The sequence below is a fragment of the Protopterus annectens genome, chromosome 4.part1 (assembly GCF_019279795.1).
Source record: "Protopterus annectens isolate FY-2018-M chromosome 4.part1, PAN1.0, whole genome shotgun sequence".
Classification (NCBI taxonomy): Eukaryota; Metazoa; Chordata; order Ceratodontiformes; family Protopteridae; genus Protopterus; species Protopterus annectens.
In genome coordinates, this window is record NC_056734.1 from 765,541,826 (window position 1) to 765,566,900 (window position 25,075).

The 25,075-nt window shown below is 39.5% G+C and overlaps 1 protein-coding gene across 1 annotated transcript in view; it reads left to right on the top strand.

Annotated features, from left to right (window-relative positions):
* LOC122801304 (extracellular calcium-sensing receptor-like) overlaps positions 1 to 25,075 on the top strand; it is a 137,352-nt gene that overhangs the window by 763 nt on the left and 111,514 nt on the right. The gene's annotated exons all lie outside the window — the stretch shown is intronic.

Here is a 25,075-nt window from a genome sequence, read left to right on the forward strand (position 1 = left end):
GGAAATAATTATTATGTTGACTCAGCTCCAAACCATTAGAAATAAAACAAGGATGGTGCTTAAAATAGCTGAATTCATGTTTATGATGCGCTGCATCAGGTAAAAGAGCTGTAAACATGCTATAATTAAGCATTAAATAAATGTGCAGTCTCTTACTTTCTAGTTTGCTAACTACACTCGGCTTTACTCATCCATCTAGACTTTAGAATACCAAACACGGTCACCTGTCTAACCTCATGAGATGAGTCCCCTCATTGCAAAGGAAGTTAATCATTCTGATAGTGATTAACTGGTAGGTATGGGGGAGGGATAAAAGCGGATTTACAGTGTATGACTTGTGTATACATACAAAGTGCCCATCTTTGCTTGTCCATGCCTGTTTATACATGGAGGAACTTAAGGGTGGCAATTTGAACTTTTTTAGGCACTCTGAATCAACACAGTACACTGGGGAAAAAATGGTCTATATTAGAACACCGAATGTTCAAATTTCGAGTGTTCTAATATCGACCCGTTTTCAGTGAACGCTGAAAATATCGAAGCAACAGAAAACTGAATTTTTTCCTAGGGAAAGAATTTGGTTGTCCATTTCTGTTGCTTCAGTATTTTCAGCGCAGTGGTGGAAAGTTACGGGTTGGGTTCAGGTAAGTGTGCGATTGTGTGGACGTAAGGGTTAGGGCGGGTTAGGTGAGTTAGGGTTAGGGCGTGGGTCAGGTAAGTGTGCGAATGAGTGGATGTGAGGGTTAGGGCGGGGTTGGTGAGTTAGGGTTGGAGCGCGGGTGAGGTGACTGTGTGATAGTGATGGACCTTAGGGTTAGGGTTTGGGTTAAGGTAAGTGGATAGTTAGTGGTGTATGTATAGTTTAGTGAAGGGTTAGGTGTAAGAGTTTAGGTGTATGTGTGTGGATTGCTGTTTGTTTGGTGTGCTTGTGCTGTGTGTATGTGTTTTGGAAGAGCAATTTTTTTTCCCAAGGAAAAAATTTGCTGTTCTGTATGTTCGATGTTTTAAATTTTCGATTCATAGGGTTCGATATTAGAACACTCGAAATTTTGAACGTTTGGTGTTCTAATATAGACCCAGAAAAAAAGTGCAAACTTATCTGCATATTGACTTGATTCATATCTTGTTACAGACTTTCTGACTAGTTTTCACAGAATGTTCTAAAAGCTGGTCAGTGAACAAAAAATGGGATGGGGGGTTGTGCAAGAAAGACAAGCTGGAATCTTAAATGGTCAGTTTACTGTTAAGAAGAAAGCAAATGAAAATCAGGTTTTATTACTGTTAGCTGTGGAAAGAAATTAGTAAATGCTTGCATTTCTTGGGAGGTAGCCACGCATATGTATGTGTGTCTGTCTGTGTCTGTCTGTCTGTCTGTGAGGTCAATATAGTGTGTGCAGTGTGCTGTGTGAATAACTCAGTGGAAGGAAAACAAAGGAGAAAGATGGAAAACAGTAAGAAGAGGACAATCACAGACTCATTTTATTGAACAGACAATGTTAAAAAAGACAAGAAGCAGAATGAGAAAAAGATAAGCAACAGCCACAAAGTACAAATTAAATATGAAATTTAAGAAAAAGACTTTGTGACTAATGATTGTATGATTATTGGATTGCCTTTTAGTTTAGTTATGTAGGTAATGCACGTTACCAAAATCATCACTGGAGTGCTACTAATATACACTTAGCATACTTTATCTAATATATCATCTGTTGTAGTGTGTAAGCATATAGAGACTGCATGACAGACCTGAAAAGTATTTGTTTGCACATGCATTTATGTGTGTGTGTGTGTGTGTGTGTGTGTGTGTGTGTGTGTGTGTGTGTGTGTGTGTGTGTGTGTGTGTGTGTATACACAGTATTTGTAATATTAAGACATTTTTGGTGTCATGAATTCTGGTAAGCAATTTAGCTAACAGAAAAAAAATATAAGACATCATGTTAATCAAAAAGATGATCAGGTTTCACTGCCGGTGCAAAGTTCTCCAGTTAAAGTATGCTTTATTTTTAATATTTAATTAATATTTACAACAGAAGAATAGATATGTCAATGCTCTTCAATGAAAACATATTCTTATACTTAGCCATTTCAAAATAGGACTGTACAGCCCATTACAAAAATTGCCACTTTAATGTTTATCTGTACTAAAAGGTTGCACAACTGAAAATTTGATATCATTCAAGCCTATTTTAAAATGCAGGGCTTGCTGCTAAAATTAGTTCAACATTTCTGCTTACATTATTTTGAAAGACTACTAGGAGTGAAATGCTAATCCTTTGTCCTGTATCTTTGTTGTAACACAGTAAATATTATACTAGGTAAGAAGGAGATGTTTACAGACTTTCTTCTGATTTGGATGGTTTGTGTTTGCTCTGTGTTGTACAGAAAAATAATATTTTGATGTAGTTTAAGTTCAAATGTTCAGCTATGACTCTACATCGTCAGCTGAGAGGGATTAGAGGCACACATTTGACTCTCTTGTTCTTGCTTCAGGGAACATAGAGCATGGTAACTGCTCGCTCAAAATGTTGAAAGGGAGCAACTGCATCTTTTTGACAATAACTATGCTCAGTCTGACACCTGACTAAGAACACACTCACTTAATGATACTGTGCGTGTACTTACAGCAGACAACCTAAAGGATAAATGTATAACCTTCGCTGACAAGAACTTCATTAAACTGTCGTTTCCTAGGGTTTGTCCACTAATGCTTTGTTAACACTTTAATCACAGCCGCTGTCTGATTAGTGCCTTATACTGTTGATGTGTCAGTACCTCACACTTTTTCTTGTTGAAAGTTGTGGTGGGTTCTGTGACGTTGCATGATTCAAAGAAAAAGGAAGAGGTGAGTCTTTCATTTTTTTAAATTGATCATTTTCTCTGAGTTTATGTGAACATAGAGATAACATGTTTTGACACCAAGGTTGTGGGTATAGTGACCCCATGCTGGATGTGCAGGAAAGTTGTAACAAAGTTGCTTAGACCCCAGGTAACATACCCATTTATCGTTCCTGTGCTGTCTATAATCAATCATAACAGCAAAATGACAGTTTTAACTCTCAAACTTTTTTTTTTCGGGTAGCAACAACTAAATATATTACCACATTACTAAGCATGCTTTTTATAACATTTTTGTGTAGTCATTAATAATGACAGAGCAAAAAGATTATAAAAAATATATCTATTAAAGTAGCAATTTACTAATTCATTGCTATGTTAAATACACAGTTTTAGCAGTTTATAGGCTGCATCAAGCAATCATGACTTTAATCACTTTTTTGTCTTCTTTTTGTCACCCCACATTTGAACACCAACTGCCGCCAGTTCCTTTCATTGTTTACAGGGTGTACTGGAACCATATTTCCCTCCCGCATGCTATTTCCATCCCACATCCAGTGCCAGTAAAGACATTGAGAACCCTGGTGTACCATCATACCACTTTCAGTGAGTGCTTTTACTATCTCCCCAATGCACATGCCTAGTAACATTCCCAAGGATGGGACTTGCAGTGGGCATCAGCACTGAACTTCTTGTCACATCCTTTAGTTGCTGACATCAGCAGGATAGCCCCTCCTGCTCTCAATAATCATGCCTATCCCCCAGTCTCCAACAGGGAAATCAGCTGCACTATTGTGCCTTGTGCATGCTGCACTCTCCCCTCCCACCAGGGAAGTGCAGATGCCCACTCTCCCTTGCATACACCTCAGACACCTGAGCTGCTAATCAAACCTATGGTGCCAGGGCCATATACAGGGTATTATACCTCTATGCCACAGCACTAGCTCAGAATATGTTACCTTAATGGCAGCTTACAATCCGAAAACTTATATTTTTAAAGTAGCAATAGACAGCTAGAATTAAAAAGAAAAAAAAAAGATTAATGTGTTAGTTTATATGCTATCTATAAGTGGCTGTGATTTCTTAATGACAGCTTCTAAAACTCTAACTTTCCTTTCATTTCTAAGGGTGGCATATAATGATTGCTACCCAATAAAGGCTGGCAATGGAGGGAACTGTGATGTCAGTACATACTTTACTGTGGCTCTGGATATGGAGATGAGGAGCCCTCTAGCAAAACTACTGGTTTAGGTATAATGTTTTGTGCTTTGAGTTTTTGTATGGACATGATTATTCATTTGCATTGTTTTCAAGTATAGTTTAATTTGCAGTTGATTAACCATAATGGATTCCTAAGCCATGGCACACTTTGTAAGGTAGGGAACACATGGTTCTTATGTAAAGAAATGGGAGACCCCTGCTCTTATATCAGGTCTGAGAAGTGAAGATTGTGCTTGTAACCTGGGTAGAATTTTATAAACAAGCAACTGTCATCATAGCCAAGTCTTGAGAGTATGCAAAGCATGTGTATATATATATATATATATATATATATATATATATATATATATAGAGAGAGAGAGAGAGAGAGAGAGAGATTTATGAAAAGCAATGGGATATAGGAAAATGTCTTATATATTTATATTTGATAATCTCAATTAACTTCTTTCTATACAATAAATTAGATCAAAAACATAACAAAACATAAAAAGTTAACTAGCTCTCTTGAATAGAGAGTATGCAGCCATCAAAGTGCCATAGAGCTTAGTGTTGGGCCTTTTACTATTGCTACCTTTTTCTGAGTGGGTCACTTACTGTGGGTCACAGAAATAAACAGATGACTACTAGATTTAAAATAATATTGACTCCTACTGCAGATGCTATGAGGCTTCTTGAGAGTACATGTTTGGGGACACTGCAGTAGTTCCATATTCATTGTGAAGATATATACTTTGCAAATATACTCTGAAATGAGATGAATTAAATGAGTTTGTATCTTTTTAGATGAATGCTGGGGACTCATAAGGGGAACCATTTCAATTTTCACAACACAAGAACAGCCCATGAAACAGCCTCAGCATTTATTTTTCTCTTTTTTTAAGCATAGTCACCTAAGAGTGCATCATACTTAGTAGAGAGTGCTGGCCACACTGCCATCCACGTGTGGGTATTGATTATTCTTCCTCACTTAAAAGACAAAGGTTTTGTCTGTCCACCCCAAACTTTAGCTTTAATTTTAAAACTGAACATTCTGGGATGGAGTCTGGTCAACAGTTTTGGTTTAATGATTATGCTGATTATTAATTCTACCTATGGTATCCATCTAAATGGCCTTTTGTTTCTTATTACATTTAGTCACAATTATTAGCAAACTATGTTACAGCACATATGAAGACATCAGCATAATAAGGAAGAAATACGTTATTAAAGTGTTTTCAAAACATATTAATTAATGACAATGAACAAAATCAATTATATTTTCAGATTGTGCATGCTATTATAGCATTTGTGGGGAAGAGATGTATTAGATCAAATGGATTTACAGCAAGAAGAGAAGAGAAGCAAAAACCAACTAAAATTGGCTTTACGTTTATTATGCTTAGTGGGGAGCAAATAAAGTACAAAACGGCTAGCATTGGGACAATCAGGTATTTCTTCAGGCAACATGAAGACAACCAACACGATCGGCACATAAACTGCAAAATGGAATAAAATAAAAGTTTAACTGGATATAGTTGCGGCATCTTTATGATACCTGTCTTACATAAAAAAAATAAGCACTTAATTGCTGAGGCTTTACCATGGTTTAGTCTTATGTGTATTCAGCTGTGATTTCGATCTGTTAGCACCGTGGTGTGAATATTACATTTACTTGAATTTACTGTTGCACTATTATCTTCTACGAGGTTTGTATAAATATGTTCATTTAAAACTATTATTTAAGGACCAGAATCTCATACATTAACTTTCAGTGCATTTATATCTGGAGTTTTGGTAAGAGATATATTTTTTAATCTGGTGAAGTTCAGTGCAATGAAGTTTATAACATCATAAAGCTTTATGGAGTTTATGTCCTGCTATTTTAATACATGCTTATTTATATATATTTATTTTAATGCAGTGTTGGTGTTGCACCATTCTTTTACGTGTTAAAGCTGATACTTAAAGGGATGTTCACATTACAAGATTTATGATAGTGTGTGATATCTGCTGGAGGGACCACCACTCCATCAAATTTTTCACAAACTTTTGCCACAAGCCAACATTATAACCAGCACACAATAGATGTCACTTAAATGTCTCTACCCATTCATCAGTTCACGTTGACATCTGGTTATATCCATTTACAAGGCACATGATCATACTTGATGGCACGTGGTGGCACATACTGGAAAGAGTTCAAGCATGACAACCACTAAGAATGTGCTTAAACTAGTGGCTGCACCATCTATCATTATTAGGCCTTGTTTGTAGAAGATGTCATTGCCTGCTTAACCAGAAAAGCAAAGCTTACTGTAAAGACAAGGAGAGGGACACTCATAACAGTAAAAGACACTATCATACCAAATGGCTGAAGACAAAATCTCACACCTGACACATCAAAAGTAAGGAGTGGTAGCACGAGGGTAGAAGGCATGAACTCTTTCTAGTAGTTAATGCAAAGGATTAAGGCTAAGAGATGTTAATGAGCAGCTTCCTGTAGCCCAGGGTTTGATTCTGTCAGTCTCCATTTGCTTACTTTGTGACCCCAAACAAGCTTTTTAACAGGCAGTGCTCTGGGGCAATTGGGAAATTGGGCAAGGCTCCTTAGTGGTCCCTAAACTGTAAGCCTAGTAACTACCTATGAATCTATGAATGTAATAGTGACATATGGAGAAAATTGTTGTGGTGATGCTCTACTTTAATGTTAAGACGTTCTGACACTTAAAAAGTGAAGTAAAGCCATTCTTATTAAATGAAATAAATACTCCAAGACACTTTTGAACAGGGAGTCATCTGTAACAGATGTCATTATCAAATCTATCAAACATTATCCTTTAAGCGAACATTTGTGATCCTTCTACCAGAGAATGACTAAGGTATGCCAATAAATGGGCCAACAACAATCTAACAGGACACAGCACAAGTAAATCATTCCTGAAATTCTACCAGATCATTCTGTGAATTTAGAACAATTGGGAAATTCGAGGACAACTGATTGACACTAATTACTAATCTTCACAAAGAGAGAGAAAATCAGATTAAGTGGATTATCAAGTCTTTTATTTACTGACCACTTCTGGGAAAATCCTCACCAATATTGTTTGGAAAAGTCTCATTCCTATAATTGGAAATAATAGATAGTCTTATAATAATGTTCAATATCTAAAGTAGTTTGTAGTTTTAAAAACACTGTCACATCCCTTTTAAATATTAAATCCTTTGCTCGCTGTTTTTGAAACTCTTCCCCAGATTCCATTACCTTAACACAGTCCCACATGTGTTTCAATGTTTCTCTAAGCAATTTTCATTCCAAGTCACAGAGATACAATTTCCTTTCACTGCAAGCTAAAATCTTTCTTCCTCTATCAGTTCAGAGATAGCTTATTCACACAATAACAGAATCAGGTCTGGCAGCTCTGGGAAATAACATTAATGAGCATGTTTTCTAAATTATCTTTGCTTGTTAAACTAGTGTGTAGGTACTGTCCAAGTTTCACTGTGTTGGTAGCAAACGCTGTTGATTTTTGATGAAATGCTATTATTTGTTTTTGTGGAACACTGTGTTCTTTTCTTTTTATATTGTAACAATGCATTGTTAGATAGGGGTTCCTGGATTCAGGCTATTTATCTTAATAAAACATTTTTTTTGTTGTTGTTGCGTCTTTCGGCTTTTCCCAGTTAGGGGTCGCCACAGCGGAACTCCAGTCCACTAATGATTGGTAGTTGATTTTTACGTGCCGAGTTACCAGCCCTGACACACAACTTTCAACGAATGAACGCCCATTCACGCATGTCTCTATGCAGAAGACGCTCTAGCTGAGAATCGAACCGGACAGCGTCTTACTGTGAGGAGACAACACTACCGCATCACCACCACAGCGGGTTATTTTAATAAAACAACATTAAAAAAAAAAAAAAATACATATATATATATATATATATATATATACAGCCTCATAAAAGCCCTGCCGTGTCAGCTTGCTTAAGATCTTGTGATTGACACCTTTATCCATAATCCATTATTTATTATTATTTGACATTTGTTTGCTGGGGAGGACCAAATGGGCTAGTAGCTCATTTTCAGTGGTGGATGGGGAGAAAAGCTCCACATATAAATAAAAGTATAACATTAAAAAGTATAATGTTAAAAAAGTTCAACATTAAGATAAACAATCTGAGACAGATAGAATCTTTGCAATAGTCATAGGATCAAACTAAGACAACTACTAGTTTTACACAGAATTAAATAACTCAGATATATTGGTGTATACAAAATTAGTTTGCAAAAATCAGATCATGATTCAAAAATTTCTAAAACAACATTGAGGAATACAAGATGTGGATCTTTGAGGGACAGAATTTGGAGAAATATGACAAAATCCTTTACCTTAGATCAACCCTCACCAACAAAGAGATTCAATAACGTATCCACTGGGCTTGTTCCTCCCTTGTGAAACTACTTAGCTGTGAGCTCATTAACCACAATCTATGAAAGACAATTGTGATATATATATAGCTAGTTTTCATCACAGTCTTTTGTATGGAAAAGAAACGTGACTAACGTACCAACATCCTGCAAACAACAACAGAGGTACTATGAACTATCTTTGAAAGTGATCCACCACCAGTGGGCAGACTTCTACAGTAATACCACTGTTCCCACCACGACTGAAACAGTGATCCTAAAACATCCATTCAACAGAATGGGAACCATACATATAAAGCTGACTTACAACTTGCAAAACAAATTACATTCACTTAGTTTTGTAGTAGTGACTGATCTTAGTGTCATGTGAAAGGCTACAAAGGCACTGTGAAGGCTTTGTGCATAAATAACTGGTCCTTCCCTTCCCACCTCTGAAATTCCCCATGGTATTGGTCATTCATGTCATCCCAACCCACTATAGAAGTTTGCTTGTATCACTCTGCCATCATCACAGTTTCTTACAAAAGAGTGGGCCTGTGTCTGCTGAAAACAAGTACAGCACTATACACATCCTGCATCTGCATTGCCTCCACAAACATGCCCCATTGTTGGTAGTTCCCCTCTTGATTTATCTTTCCTTCCATTCACACAGTCCAACACATTTTCCCTGTTCTGAGTTCTGTACATGGCACAGTGCATCCTTCTATCTGGGTATGATAATACAATATTACAAGCTGGTGTGCTAAAGCAGCCTTGTGCAACACCTCTGAGCACTGTGTTGCATGGTGCTTGGAATACATACCTTCACTCATGGGCTGTTGTGTCGTGCAGCAACACAGAATACTGTGTAGGACACACTACTATACAAGTTCTGCTTGTTTCATTATAGTCACAATATGTTGTGAATTTACCCTTGGCAGTTACTCTGCTATGCTGGTATATTACATGGATAGTACATTCATTATCATAATGCATACAGCAGATGTCTTTTTTCTGCATCTTTGTGCACTCTGCCTATTACCATCATGTTTTACCCCCCCTTACTCATGATGTATTTAGTACAGTACCAAATAGAACATCATTCAAGGCATCCATGCAGGTTTATTTATCTATTTATTTATTTATTCATTATTTTGTTTACTGGGATAGTGTTACTTGGCCAGTGGCCTCTTTTCACTGAAGAACTGAGGTGGTATTCATACTGACTAAGGGAAATTTGTCCAGTCACCAGGGAATTTCCCCCACTTTTTTTTTATTAAGTGCCATGGAATCTTTTACATTCACCAGACCAACCACTAAGTGAAGTAGGTGGGGCCTCAGTTTAACGTCTCATCCAAATAACCCCACACTCTTGAGAGCAGAACCCCCCCCCCCCATCACACACACACATACGTATGCTGACCTACAGTGCCAGTTTTGGAAACTTAATCTAAGCATCTTGAGTGGGAACACAACCCAAAGACTTCTGAAATGCCGGCATCAAAGGAGAGTGTGTTACCTGCCTATCTATGTGATTATTTCTGTCTTGCTGGTATCCTGGCAATGAGGGCATGTAAGCAATACTAACTCCACCCTGCTGGTAATGCCAGCGCATGCATCACCTCACAGATTGCCTACATGCCTCTTTCTGCACATGGTTGCTCATTTCCACACACTAAGCATTAACATCACTGGCTCTGTTAGGCACAGATGACATCTTCCTCAAATCAAGCCTATCATGCAAGCCTCAGCTTGAACCATGCAGCAGAGCTAGCTGGCTGGGAACCAGCACACCTTCCCCATAAATGGACAAGTCACATGACATTCAGCCCAATCCTCCATGAACATCTCTTACAGCAACCAAGCCACTACTCAAACTTAGGTCATCTGGGCCCTAGTCCATGCTTCATCCCTCTGTGCCACAGAGTTAAGGCTACTGCTGCTCTACCTTGGTATGATGCATATAAGTATTGTCTGCCATTCAATACACCTGGTCATGTGTCCCTCTGTCTGCCATTCAATACACCTGGGCATATGTCTCTTTCTCTGCTATTCAGTACACTTGGGCATGTGTCCCTCAGTCTGCCATACAATACACCTGGGCATGTGTCCCCCTGTCTGCCATTCAATACACCTGGGCATGTGTATCTGTGTCTGCCATTCAATACACCTGGGCACGTGTCTCTCTGTCTGCCATTCAGTACACTTGGGCATGTGTCTCTCTGTCTGCCATTCAATACACCTGGGCATGTGTCTCTCTGTCTGCCATTCAATACACCTGGACATGTGTCCCTCTGTCTGCCATTCAGTACACCTGGGCATGTGTCTCTCTCTGTCTGCCATTCAATACACCTGGGCACATGTCTCTCTGTCTGCCATTCAGTACACTTGGGCATGTGTCTCTCTGTCTGCCATTCAATACACTTGGGCATGTGTCTCTCTGCCTGCCATTCAATACACCTGGGCAAGTGTCTCTTTGTTTGCCATTCAATACACTTGGGTATGTGTGTGTCTCTCTCTCCCTCTACATGGTTGGAATTGTCATGAATATGACACTTTCTTGTATTATCTACACAGCTTGTAATCTTTGCTACTGTGTCACAGATGATGTCATGTATTGTACACAACTTGGCTTGGCATAGTGCCTTTGATTTTGGTATCTATGACCATCACAAGCAATCCTGTCCAAGTACCCCAGAACACAGTTCATCAGATCAAGCAAATGTTTACTATATGCCAACATGTTTCACTTTATTTTATTTAATTATTTATATACATATCTGTTACTCTGTTTGCTAGTGAAACAGGTGACGTGGTCCTTCATGGACCTTTACCAAAAATGATCCAAGCCACAAAGGCAAGTATAAATGCAATATTCATAGACAGTTTGCAGAAGCCACTCAGTCAGCATGCTTATGGAAAATGGGATGAAATGACAATACCAAAAAAAAAAAAAAAAAAAAAAAACTTAAGCAGACATGGGAAAATAAGGGCAGTATTCATAGTCACTGTGTAAATGTGTTACAAGTGTCCATGCTGTCTATGAATAAGTGTATGTAGCCAGGCCACAATTCACAGAGGCTATTTACATTAATGTGTGATGTCTGCAAGTAAGCCTAAGCAAATTAACTCATAATGAAATGCAAATGAGAAATTATGTAAAATAGCATATGCTAATGAAGTGTTCTTTCACCCACATAAGATTCATAGTCATATTTCTGCACCATCCACAGATTTGTTGTAAAAAGAAGAGTCACACCTGTTCTATCTGCTTTGCAATCAGTGTAGATACTTGCTGACCCTGTAAAAATGATTTCAGTTGTCCTTTCTCTGCCTTGACCCCTTGTTCTTTATCATTACTGCACATTAAATGCCAGTCATACACAAAAATCCCATCAAACAACACAGCAATGAAACAATGCCTGCCATCCTCCAAAAAAGTTATTTGACTCCCCCATAATTATATACACATGCAGATTCCAGCCAAGTAAAACTGTGCTGAAGTAACCTTTGCACTAATATAAATACATTTACAGTAGTACAGGAAGCAGTCTGTTAAGAAATTATTTTTTTCCTTAGACCCTATCACTTTCTGCTGTCAATTCTCATCCATCGGTGACACAGGAATATCCCAGTAAAAGCCCATGTTGAGTCAACAAAACATCTTTTCCACATCAGTACATCTGAATTAAATCACAGCATTTCTACCAAGTGTGCACAATCACTGAAAGACACCAAAGTAAATGATTTCTCTTGATCAATAATCATTTCCACTAATGCTGTAATGATTTCCCATTGACAAATTTCGGCTTACAGTATTTACCAAAGCCATTGCAATATGCTCATCATATCACTAAAACAAGTGAACTCAATAATGATCCAGCATTTTGAACGTCTTCAAATTCATTTAAGTAGTTCCATTATTTTCTTACTTTTAAAAGTCTGCATTTTCCATAACTAATTTGCCACTTAACTTGAGTAATCTCAAAGTAATATGATAATGTTAAACTTACGTAAGTTTGGGGTCCTTTATGTATTTTGTATGCAACTGAGGCTCTTTTATGTTTATCTCTTTGAACTGCAGAAGTATGCAAATGTGCATGGCACCTGATACACTTAATTGGTCTCCCTGCTTCTCTTTTAAGTCTATCTTCAGGTACTTACACTCTTGCCTTAAGTAGGCATCAGCACACCTGCACATTTATGTATTCAGCTTGAAAATCATCCACTGACTACATCTACATATTGATGTAATGCCACTCTTGGTGGATTACTCCTATGCATATTCTAAACCTAGAACTATGAATACTACCCTATGTAAACTTCATACAGATGGCAACCATAGGCCAGGAATGAACCTTAGACTCTTGGAATTCTGTGGGACAGAAATCTTAAGAACTGATAAAGTAACACCCACATCTTTATTTTGGGAGTATGAACTGCCTTGCAACATAGGCATACATCTGTGTGTGTGTGTGTGTGTGTGTGTGTGTGTGTGTGTGTGTGTGTGTGTGTGTGTGTGTGTGTGTGTGTGTGTGTGCTAGCATCACATCAGAAGATTGGCTGTAGTCGAACGAATTTTGAGCATTGTTCTATTGAGTTAGGTATGGCAGCTACAGCTTTTTTATGCTCTACACCTCAGTAAGACTCAAAATAATATACAGGGCAACAGTCCTTCTATCAGGGTTTTTTCAATATTTATTTGAGTATGTGCTTCTGTAACACTTAGACCATTTGATCATGAAAACACTTTTCTTACTACAGTTTATGTAAGTTATATTATTCCCATTTGATAATTTGCAGCAATGTATGTGGTTTTTGTCACCGCTGGTATTCATCAGACATAGCAGACTGCATCATTTCTGATTATCATAATATACGTTTTGTTATGAATGGTGACACTCTGCTATGAACTGCTGTGCTACAGGCTTTGCATCAATGCATGGATTTGTCACCACTGGTCTCTGTTACATAAATGGACTTACTGCCTTCAGCATTGCACATTTTGGTTGTCTCATGCCAAGCTCAGCATGCTCTTAAGCCAAATGTTGTTCATGTGTTCTATATACTTCAGTCAAGTTTTTTTTTCTAGTGTATGTTCTCTTTTGTTGTGTGTGTGTGTGTGTGTGTGTGTGTGTGTGTGTGTGTGTGTGTGTGTGTGTGTGTGTGTGTGTGTGTGTGTTTGTTATGCATGGAACTGTCACATATGCATATGGATGCTATGTGATTTACTAATTATTAATTTGTTGTTGTCTGTGTAGGTCCAGCTGGACAGAAACATTTTGAATTGGCCAGCTGGGAGAAAAGCTTTATCCATAGTTCATATATAGCATTCTGTTCATACTGGAACAAGCCACATGCAAGCAACTAAAATTAGTATGTGACTTAAAATTCACAAGTATTTTAACACATTACCTAAGTGACTCAACACTTGAGTATTTGTGACCTATATATGTGCTAATAGCTCTGAATATGACAACTAAGTAGTAAATCAATTACCTGGCTGTTTAAAGAAACTCATGAGTAACTAACTTTGAGCAAAAGCATCTTTCAAATTATAGGTACCCATTTCAAATTGATAAGATTAAGAGAGATGTGTTTTGTTAGGTTATTTCATGCATGAGGAGAAATCAGTTTGATGCTTTATGAATGGTGATTTTAAGCTAGGAAGGAGTTTGCAGGGGCATGGAGACAAGGAAGTGGCAGAAGGGTATAATTGAAGTATCTCTGATGTTTGTTGTTCATAGGTTCATAGGCTCATAGGTAGGTACTAGGCTATCAGCTCAAGGTCCTAAGTAAGCCAAGCTAACAAGTCTCCCTGGCTTATGCCACCCAAGAAAGTTATTTTCCTGTCCCCCTGTCGAGCAGAGCCACAGAATTGATCCCCGGGGTGTATTTCCTATTTCCCATCCACTCATCAAGATTTTTCTATTATATATTTCTAGAGTGCTAATGAGGAACTTTGCTTGACATAGATGGGTAGCTTGTTCCAGAGTATGGGAAGTCTCTGGGACAGGAATCTATACCTCCAGCATTTCCTGTTTATTGTGGTGACAAGGTTTAGGTCCCTAGAGCATGTAGCTTCAAGGGACTGGGATTTCTTTAGGTGTAGCATGTCCAACAGCTCTGGGTTTGACATAGCTTTATATGTTAGGCAGAGATCACCTCGGAGTAGGCAATATGCTATGCAGTAAAGCTGGAGTTTTTTGAGACGGTCAGTGTAGAGCATCTGTTTGAGGTCAGTAATGCTCTTTGTGAGGTACTTCTGTGGCCTTTCCAGCTGCTACAGATGTCTTTTGAGGTACATTCCAAAAGGGGCGTTGTACTCTATAATGGGTCTAATGGGTGTTGAGTAGAGGGGAGCAATGACCTCTTTTTTCCTGGATGAGAACCGTTTTGTGATGAGGTGTGCCATGTAGAAAGATTTCCTGACTACTGTGACAAGGTGATTATCAAAGGAGAGACTACTGTCCACTTGAGTCCCAAGGTCTCTTATCACACATTTGATGTTAAGTAGACTGCCGCCTATATGGTAGATCATGGGTATAGAGTTTTTACCAAAGCGGATAACAATGCACTTTTTGGCACTGAGCTTGAGGCCATGGTTCTGGAATCAGGCATCTGTCTCAGTGAGGCCCTTCTATAGGATGTCCACATCATTTGGGGACTCGACTATGGCTCCTAGTTTGCAGTCATCTATGAACTTCATTATCCAAAGGCCTTCTGTGTTAGCCTGTACTTCAGAGAAGTAGATACCAAACAGGAGAGGTCCCAGGACCGAACCCTGTGGTACTCCACTTGTCACTGGTTTGAAGTCAGATTTGGAGTCTGCAGCTTTTACAGTGCAGGTTCTGTCAGTGAGCCAGTTGGCAACCCATCTTGTGATTTTGGGATTTATACCTAGTTTAGTGAGTTCAGCTATAATTTCAGAATGGGAGATGGTATCAAAAGCCTTGGCGAGGTCAAGATAGGCTGTGTGAACCACCTTACCCTCATCTATGGCTTTGGTGACTGCCTCAAAGAAGTCGATCAGTTTCAGGAGGCATGATTTGCCTTTCACAAACCCAAACTGGGTGGGGTCCAGAGTTTGGAGGTTACCAATGTCTTTGTTTATGAGTTCCAAGATGATACGTTCCATGGCCTTGCAGACAAGGCTTGTCAGGCTAATAGGGTGATAGTTCTCGGGATCAGTGGTGGCTTCCCCTTTGTGGAGTGGGATAACTGTTGCTGTGTGCCATTCAGTGGACACAAAGCCTGACATGAGGCTATGATTGAACATGGTGCTTAGGTGGGAGCCAGTTCGTTCTGAAGTTTGTGTAAAATGCAGCCTAGATGTTGTCCGGTCCCATGGATGCTGTGTTGTTGGCTTTAGAGAGTGCAGCTTTTACCTGTGTAGTTGGGATTATAGGGACTCTGCATTCTTCTTGTATAGATATGGGCCATTTAGGGGCTGAGAGGGGGGTAACGTTAGCACTGAACCTATCAGCTAGGATGTTGGCAATATCAGTTAGTTCTGTAATTTTTGTGTCGTTGAGCTGTAATTCAGAGGGTGTTGCCATTGAGATTCTTGACATAGGTGTTTGTTTTTTCCTTGGAACGTTTAGATTTTACTTCAGAAGTATGTATTTGTTGTTTTATTTATTTATTTACTTATTTATTTGCCTTTGTTTACCGGGAAAGTCCGACTGAGTAATACCCATTTTCAGCAAAAGCCTGGAATCAAAAGCTCCATTTGCTTACATTGCATTATTCTACGTTCCAGTCAAAAAAATGAGTAGTTACATTTCTATTTGCATTTATACACAAAGATTTTACAGAGGTGGAAGTTACTAAAGAGAAAGCACACATGCAACTTAGTGGATTGTACAGGCAGCAGTTATGTATAAAATTTGTTTTGTCATTTCAGTAAGAAGTTGAGAATATTATGTTTAAAGAGAATATTTGGATATTATTGTACTGTGAAAACGTTTTAACCCTGTGATGAGCATGTACAGGACCAGAGGTGGTTAAAATGTTGTTTAAGCAGTGGTTTAAAACTACTGAGTTTTGTGGATAGTTTTATTTATGTGGGATACCATTCCAGAGTTTACCAATGCACAGGGAGTAGAGTGAATCTCCTGCAAGATTATTTGACTTACTTGTAAGTGATAAGAATTTGTTACTAGAATGGAATTCCTTAGCTGGACAGTAGGGCAATTATAAGTTTTGTAGTGCAGAGCATTTTTCTGGATGATGAGTTTGTGTGTTGTAGATAGTTGTGAATATGTTAGACAGTTGTGCAGCTCAAGCCAGTTTAATTGCTTTAAGTTAGGACAATGGTGTTTCCTATGAGGGAGACTGGTGGTAAATTTAGCTATTCTACTGTAGCAAGAGGCAAAATTGTTTCTTTGAGTATTGTTTATGTTTCTTACAATAGGTGGCTAGCATTTTTCTTGATCCTATAAAGGGATCCTAGTTTCTGGTGTGTAGATTTAATGGTGTGCAGTATAGGCTGGTCATATCTGAGACTGTCATCTATTTATAACACCTAGAAGTTTAATTTAACAGTTTCAGTTATAGTATTTGCTGACTTTATGGTAAAAAATTGCTTTTGATTTTAGCAACTTTTTCACATGAAAAGCATTAACTTAGTTTTCTTGGGGTTGAGTAGGAGGTTCATTCTTCAAGCCAGGTTTCTACAGAAGATAAATATTTTTGGGTAATGTCTTGGACCTTATTTATTGTTGAGGCTGCACATATTAATGTTGAGTCATTTGCATACTGCACTAAACTAGCATGGCGAGTGGAGGTCTTTAATAAATATATTAAATAGTAGAGGACCCAGGACAGAGCCCTGAGGGTCAGCTGTAGTAACTGGTTGAAAGGATACATAGGTTTGTTGCCACTTAACAGCTTGTTGAAACACAGCAAAGAGTATTGTGAAAGTCCTATTGAGGAGGGTTGAATGAGCCATTGTTGGTGCAAGACAGTATCAAATGTCTTTGACAACTCTAAGGACATGGTGGATGCAAGCAGACCATTGTTTCCATGTTGGTTTATTATATTGGTAAAATGCAGTAGTGCAGTAGTGGTGCTGTGCTGGGGCCTAAAGCCATGTTGCGTTTCTGACAGCAGGTTATTTGAGGTTATGTAATGCATCAGCTGCATATGGATGCATTTCTTTAATATTTTGGTGAGGGGAGAGAAACACTGTCTGTAGTTATTAAACTCTGTAGATGTGTGGTCTTTGTGCAGTGGTATGATGTAGGATTTTTTCCACAGTGACGGGACATATCTTTCTGCTATGGACCTATTAATTAGTATGGACACAGAGAAGGCTATGACTTCTGCAGCCGTTTTTGAGTAGTGTGATGGTAGTTGGTCCACAGCTACAGAAGTAGTTTTTAGTTTATGGAGCAACTACCTTACGAGGGTGGTAGGTACTGGACTAAAACTGAAGAGCTGTGGGTGGTTTTGACTGGACAGGGGTAGAGTGACTAGACAGATGTGTTAGTGTCTAAGAGAGATAATATTAAATAAATAAAGTAGGAATTAAACTGTGGAGGGATAGAGTCTGTTTTGGAGAGGGACTATTGGTCTTGGCAGGGTGGAGTAGTTTATTTAGTGATGACCAAAAAAGTTTTGGGTTGTTTATATGTTTGTCTTGCAGATTGGTATAGCATGTTTGCTTATCCTGTTTGACATGGAGTTTTGCAAGGTTTCTAAGATGTATAAATTGCTGGAAAGGATTTTGAGTTCTATTTTAATACTATCTTTCCAGGCTTTATCACTTTTTATCATGATTTTTTTTTGTTTCTGTTGTCAGCCATGGTGCGGTGTTGGACTTTACTCTTTTATTATGTACTAGTGCTAGATTATTTAAGGTCTGTAAGAATATGTTATTAAAGTGTTCTACAGCAGTATCTCGTAGCATTGTTCTAAGTACATTCCAGTTATTTTTTGTTTTAGTGTTTCATTAAAAATATCTTTGCTGAAATTGGCTTGTATTTTGTATTTGATTATAGACAATATGTTTATCTTCATTTTGGTGAGTTCTAATAGCATATGTTGGTATGTGGTCACTTATGCTATCCGAGAGACAGCCTACTTTTTTCAGTTTGTCTGGATTGTTTGTAAGAATCCAGTCTAATAGTGAGTGTCTCCCTGAAGTTTTATTGATTCTAGTAGGTGTGGTTAATTGTCTGAAGTTGTACAAGTTTGTGGATTCAGTGGGGGATAGTGGAATTTATGAGTTGCCAGTCTATATTTAAGTCTCCAAGTATTATAGTTTCATGGTTAATGTGTTGGGATATCCAATACAGGATGTTTTCAGTAGTATCAACATTATTCCCTGGTGGTACATAAATTGCTGTTAAACATATAGGGGATAATTCAATAAAGCCTACAAAGAGCTATTCTCTGTGTAGGAATAATGTTAAAGCTCGGACATGGATCATGTCCACCGAGTGATCCAGGAAACTAGGCTGGGGCCATGCACAAGCCTCCCAGCACTGTGCAGACATGGATGCACTCGCAGAATGCCAATCACCTCATTTTCTGGTGAAAACCATGCAAATGAGGTAATTTTGTAATCCAGGAAGCAGACAGGCGTCCGTATAGAAGCTGTGTCTGCAGGAAAAATGCACACGGTTACTAACCATGTACCAGAATGTAAAAATAAAAAAGGGGCTGTGATAACTCAAATAAAAGCATGCATTAGGTGCAGTAGACATGCCAATGGCCAAAACTATGGCCACTGATATTTAAAAGTGATGCAATTAATAAAAAAATTAAGTTGTTTTAACACATATGTCGTGTTTAAGTGGTGCGCAGTGATGCACAAACATAATAGGTTGCAAAATAAAAATTAAAATAGTAAAATATGAGATTTAAAGCTATATGAAGTTTCCCATTATACTGGCCAGTAGGCAGAGTCATACAATGGCAGGTTATAATGGTTGCTAAGGACATAGGCTGTGGTGTAGCGCAGTATCTTGGGTATACGCAGTTAGATGTATGTAAATGAGCTAAGTTTATTGAATAGCTAAATGGGCCACCGTGTCCACAGGTACTAACTGTGTAAGGGCTAGAGCCATGGTAGTGTAGGCAGAAAAGACAGCTGACATGAAAAGGTGGTGTGTCATGGTTTGTGTAAGCACATTGGAGCTCATCAGCTCCTGTTTGCGCTCAGCTAAGCACAGCTAAGCAGGGGTGTGTGTCTGAGGCTGCTAAGCTGTGCTTAGCTGGTTAAAGAAAAGCTAAATGTGCTCGTGTACAGGGGAGGGCACTTTCTTCTTAGCAATGTTTATACTAGCTCCATAGGTTTGTGTGAAATGCCATGGGGAAATTGAAGAAAAAAACAAAGATAAAAGGAAATAGCTTAGAAAAGCCAATCAACTATAAATGACTAATAAGCCCCCCTGCCACTCACACTGGCCCACTCAAACGCCTCACTAATGTATCTGGTAGGTGGAATGTATCATAGTCAGCCAATCACACAGACTGCATCTGCAGCACATCAGTATAAAGTATGTAGACACCCTTCAATCTGATTTTTCCCGCATAATCAGTACTATTGGAGTACACACTTGGGAATTTAAACTGACAAAATTATAGGGGCTGCTGCTGCTTTGCTACATCTCTACTCACTACAGGCTGAGTTCAGTGATAATGATGATGCTGACAATAGGTCCAGACTGAGGAGGAGAAGAGTGTTCAGACCCAGGGTAACCTTTCAGAGGCTACACGAGCTAGAGATAGTAGAGTGCTACGGAGTGGACAGGGACATACTACAGGAGCTCTGCCACCCTCCCCTCAGACCCAGTGCCAACATTGGGGAACCCATCCCACTGGAAACAAAGGTATGTGTAGTCTTAAGAATACTAGGTACAGGTATTTACCAAACCTACTGGGGACATCATGGGTATCTCACAGGCATCCGCATCCAGGGTACTCCACCAGTTCCTGGATGTCATGCTAACACATGCCAGTGAGCACATTTATTTCCCCAGCACCTCTGATGAAAGGACCTCCAATATGTATCTCTTCCACCATATAGCACACTACCCAGAGGCACTGGGTGCCATAGACTACAGTCATTTCCACATCAAAGCACCACTTGATGAAGAGGGTAGAGTCTATGTCAATCGCAAGGGGTATCACTCTATCAACTGCCAGGTTGTGTGCAATGCTCAGGGTATTATCATCAATGTGTGTGCTGGCAGCCCTGGCAGTTATCATGACTCCCATATCTGGCACACATTACAGCTATACCAGGCATTTGCCAGGGGGGACATCCCATACGATCATCTAGTGGAGGATCCTGGCAATGCACTGGAACCATGGATGATGACACCCATCAGAAATGCACACACACACACTGAAGAATGCCATAATGAGACACACACACAAACTAGGAACATCGCAGAGGATGTGTTTGGTATGCTCACATCACGGTTCTGCTGCCTTGACATATCTGGTGGAGCTCTGCAGTACTCTCCAGCCACATGTGCACAGATGTTCATAGTATCTGCCATGCTACACAAGAAGATCCTGTGGAAACAGCTGCAGCAGGAATATCACAGGGAAGGGACACACAGCCCCCCACCATTGCCAAGGTCCCCACAGGCACAGGGGGACTCAGAGGAGGAACCTCCTGACCCTGTCCCCGTAGGCAGACATAGACATGCTCAGTATGCCCCGGCCTTGGCAAAGAGGCAATCCATAGCACATACACTGACACCCTAGGTACCCAGGGACTGACACCTCACTCCAACTCACACACACAGTAAAAAGGATGACACACACATCACACTACCTGTACCTTACCATGTATAAGCTGTGTACTGCATGCATCCAACAGATTTAGCCCTGAAGCACTGTCCTAACAACTGCTGCAGGCACAAGGTAAGTCACTTTTCTTAACAACAAATGAATGGAGTAGTACACTGTTGTAGCATATCTATGGTATAGCTGCATGTATGCAAGGGAATGGGTGGGCTACCGGGATATCAGCAGACAACTGACAGCTATGTGGGACAACAGGAAATGTCTGCCAAATACTGGCTGACCCAGAATATGCAGTAGTCCTCAAAACTCACTGCAGTATATGTGGGGGACTAAGAAACTGCGGGGTCATAGGTCACATGCATGGATGTCAGTGTTGGAGCCCCATGCACATCTCTCAGCCTCTCACAGAATGTCATTCATAGAAAGCCATAACAAAATGTGTGGCAGAGGCCCACAAATAGAGACAGTTATAAAATATTGCTCTTACAAACTTAGACAGTGATATTAGAACAGGTCTTTATTTATTGTATTTATTTATTTATTGACATTTGTTAAGCCGGTTAGTCCAGCTGGGCTTTTGGCCCATTTTCAGTGGAGACCCAAGGAGAAAAACTCAAAGAAATACAGCAACAAAATAAATTCAGCTATTGTGTTATACATTGTTGGTAAAAAAAAAAACATTTTAGTAATGAAACATTCAAGACATTGAGTTATACAGACATTATAATATCCAATGCATACATTGTAGCACACAATTATCTTATTTGGTGGAGCTTAAGATAAAGGGGAGGAGAATAAAAAATAACAAGTTAGAGTTATTTGAATATTTACAGATAGTAAGGTTTGAGCCATTTTTAGTATAGAGAGGTATTAGCAGTAGAGGGATTTCTGATGTTCAGACATATATATATATGTGAATAGGGAAAAGAATGTAAGTCTTGCAGTTGCATTAAGTCTCTAGGGTAAGAAGTCTGAAACTCAAATGTCTGTCATTACTTTCTAACTTCAGTCTTTAATGATATGCCAGCATTTTCCAAGACAACTACAATACTATGCTAAATGGATCCAAAATATGAAGCAAACATCTGGACAGTCTGTGGAAACTTGTACAATTGAGAGGTATGCCGCGTCCCCCCAACACACCTGTGTTCCCATAGAAATGCAGTAACATTTATGTTTGTACGGTAATAGCAGCAGACCACACATTCCCACGGTTGTCCCAGTCAACTTGCTAACTTGTTCCATGTCCACAATATGCATGGGCCAATGTGCTATGTCTGTGTGTGCTTAATACTGTCAGGAAGTAGACAGCACTCACTCTTGTGGCTTAGTGGTCTAAATACAGTACTGTAGTTAACAGGGTCTGTGGTTTGAGACTGGCCATGCCAACTATTTTGCATGTCAGCTACACCTACAGTAGGAGTTGTACACAATGTCCAGAAGTCAGTATTTGTTACTGCAGGAAAGCTGGACAATGGAGGGACAAGGGGCCACATATATGGACAGTACACAGCTCTGAGTAACCTAGACAGTGCCTAGTAGAACAGCAGGTTGTGACAAGTCAGTCTAGTGCCAGGTTATAAATGGCTGCCACGTTACTGTGTCAGTACTGACAACAAGTGGGCACCATCCATACCCCTGGAATGACAGGGTGTCACAGAATGTCTACACGTATGCCTCATATATCTGTTCTGCTTCTCATAACATTGCATTTGCCTGACAAACTATGTGCAAAACAGTAAAGGTTGATGTGAAACATCAATGACAGACAGTTGAGAAGGAGATGTCATACCCATAAGAAAATGCAAGCTAATACAAAACCGTTCTACCAACTGTCTACATTTGGAAAAGCAATAGTAACACCCTGACACCATGTCTGGGCCTGTGTCTGACTGTTATATATGGGCCTGTCCAGATGTCAGTCTGTAAGAGTTTGACAGCTATGGCCAACATGTAGCCTTATAATAACCTGCAACACAAAATGTCTGAGGAACACAGCAGATGTAGGGGTGCAATGATGGACAACCTGTTAAACAGGTACAGTCAGAGGTATGAAGTCAATAACCCTGTGTGTGATGTTACGACTTCTACCCCACTCACACCATAACTACAAATACATCGCAGCAACTGTGGACAAAGCCTGTGACTGAACTACAGAAGGACAAAGAGACACATATAAGGGGGAAGGACAATCACTGGCCATACAAACATAGAATGTGCACACTAGAACAATTTGTGCTGTAACATAGTTTTCTACGGTGTATGGAGTTTGTAAACAAATGTCTGTCAGTGGTTCATCACATTACTCTATACTGGTCTGCCACTGACATACCAGGAAATCACAGTGCTATGTAGAATATATCACACTTATTATGGAAAACTCTGTCCAAATCAGTCTGTATGCACACCAGGACATGACCCAGTTAATAAGGATAGCACACAGCCAGGAGATCCCCAGCCAGTATATCACTGAGATGCTGGACTGTTTACATAGGTTCATCAGCCAATTAGCTGTAGCACATAAAATCCTGGACCGGACTACAGCTAGCTCTGGAATGGAGTCCAACTCTTAATATTAAAGATCATACTGGGCATGCTCCTACATTTAGAGAATTACAGCCCATGTCTAAACCCACATCTGACTATACAACTGTGTTGCCCATATATGTCTTTGCATACAGACAGCTATGTACACCTTAACTGTCACTCCCCACCCCCATCAGACAGGATTACCCTCAGCTATCTGTAGGTGGCACATATGTGATATATGTGCATCTGGTGAGTGTGATAGACATACATATATATAGGTAACATATACAAATATATCAATTATAGACAGGCAGAGACAGGAAGAGGAAGAGACAGACAGAGACAGAGAGAGAGAGCGAGACAGACAGACAGAGAAAGTGGCATAAAGAGAGAGAGAGAGAGAGACCCTGAAATGCATAGAGTGATGTCCTGATACAGACATTTGCACACCAACAGTAACTGAAGATGAGTTCCATTGCATAATAGCAGTGTGGTAGGGGTTGTAATCTCACATCACTTGCCATGTATGTGTGTGTGTGTGTGTGTGTGTGTGTGTGTGTGTGTGTATGTGTGTGTGTGTTTCTAGGTTAAAGCATTTTGAGGCCTTTTCCACCCAGTAAATCAGCCATAGACCTACTTTACAAGCCCTATTGATGTCATTCACCTTAGAAGTGCCTTTGAACACTTTGCAAACACATAAACTCTGTGGCGCATGTGATAAGTACATAGCACTATAGCATGTAGAAGTAGATAGGTAGAGGTTCTAATGTCAGCACTGATAACTGTGTGTGTGTGTGTGTGTGTGTGTGTGTGTGTGTGTGTGTGTGTGTGTGTGTGTGTGTGTGTGTGTGTGTGTGTGTGTGTGTGTTTCTAGGTTAAAGCATTTTGAGGCCTTTTCCACCAAGTAAACCTTCCATTCCCCTACTTTACAAGGCCTGCTGATGTCATTCACCTTAGAAGTGCCTTCGGACACTTTTCAGCCATAAAAGCTCTGTGGCACATGTGATAAACATGTAACACTATAGTACATACAACTAGATAGGTAGGGGTTCTAATCTCAACACTGGCAACTGTGTGTGTGTTTCTAGGTTAAAGCATTTTGAGGCCTTTTCCACCCAGTAAACCTCCCATTCCCCTACTTTACAATGCCTGCTGATGTCATTCACCTTGGAAACACTGTTGGACAGCATGTAGATGTCTAATCTTTGTGGTGCACATGATAATGATGTAGCACTATAATACAGAACACTAGATAGGTAGGGGTTCTAATCTCAATACTGGCAACTGTGTGCATTGGTTATACCATTTTGAGGCCAGTTCCACCATGGTGATGCC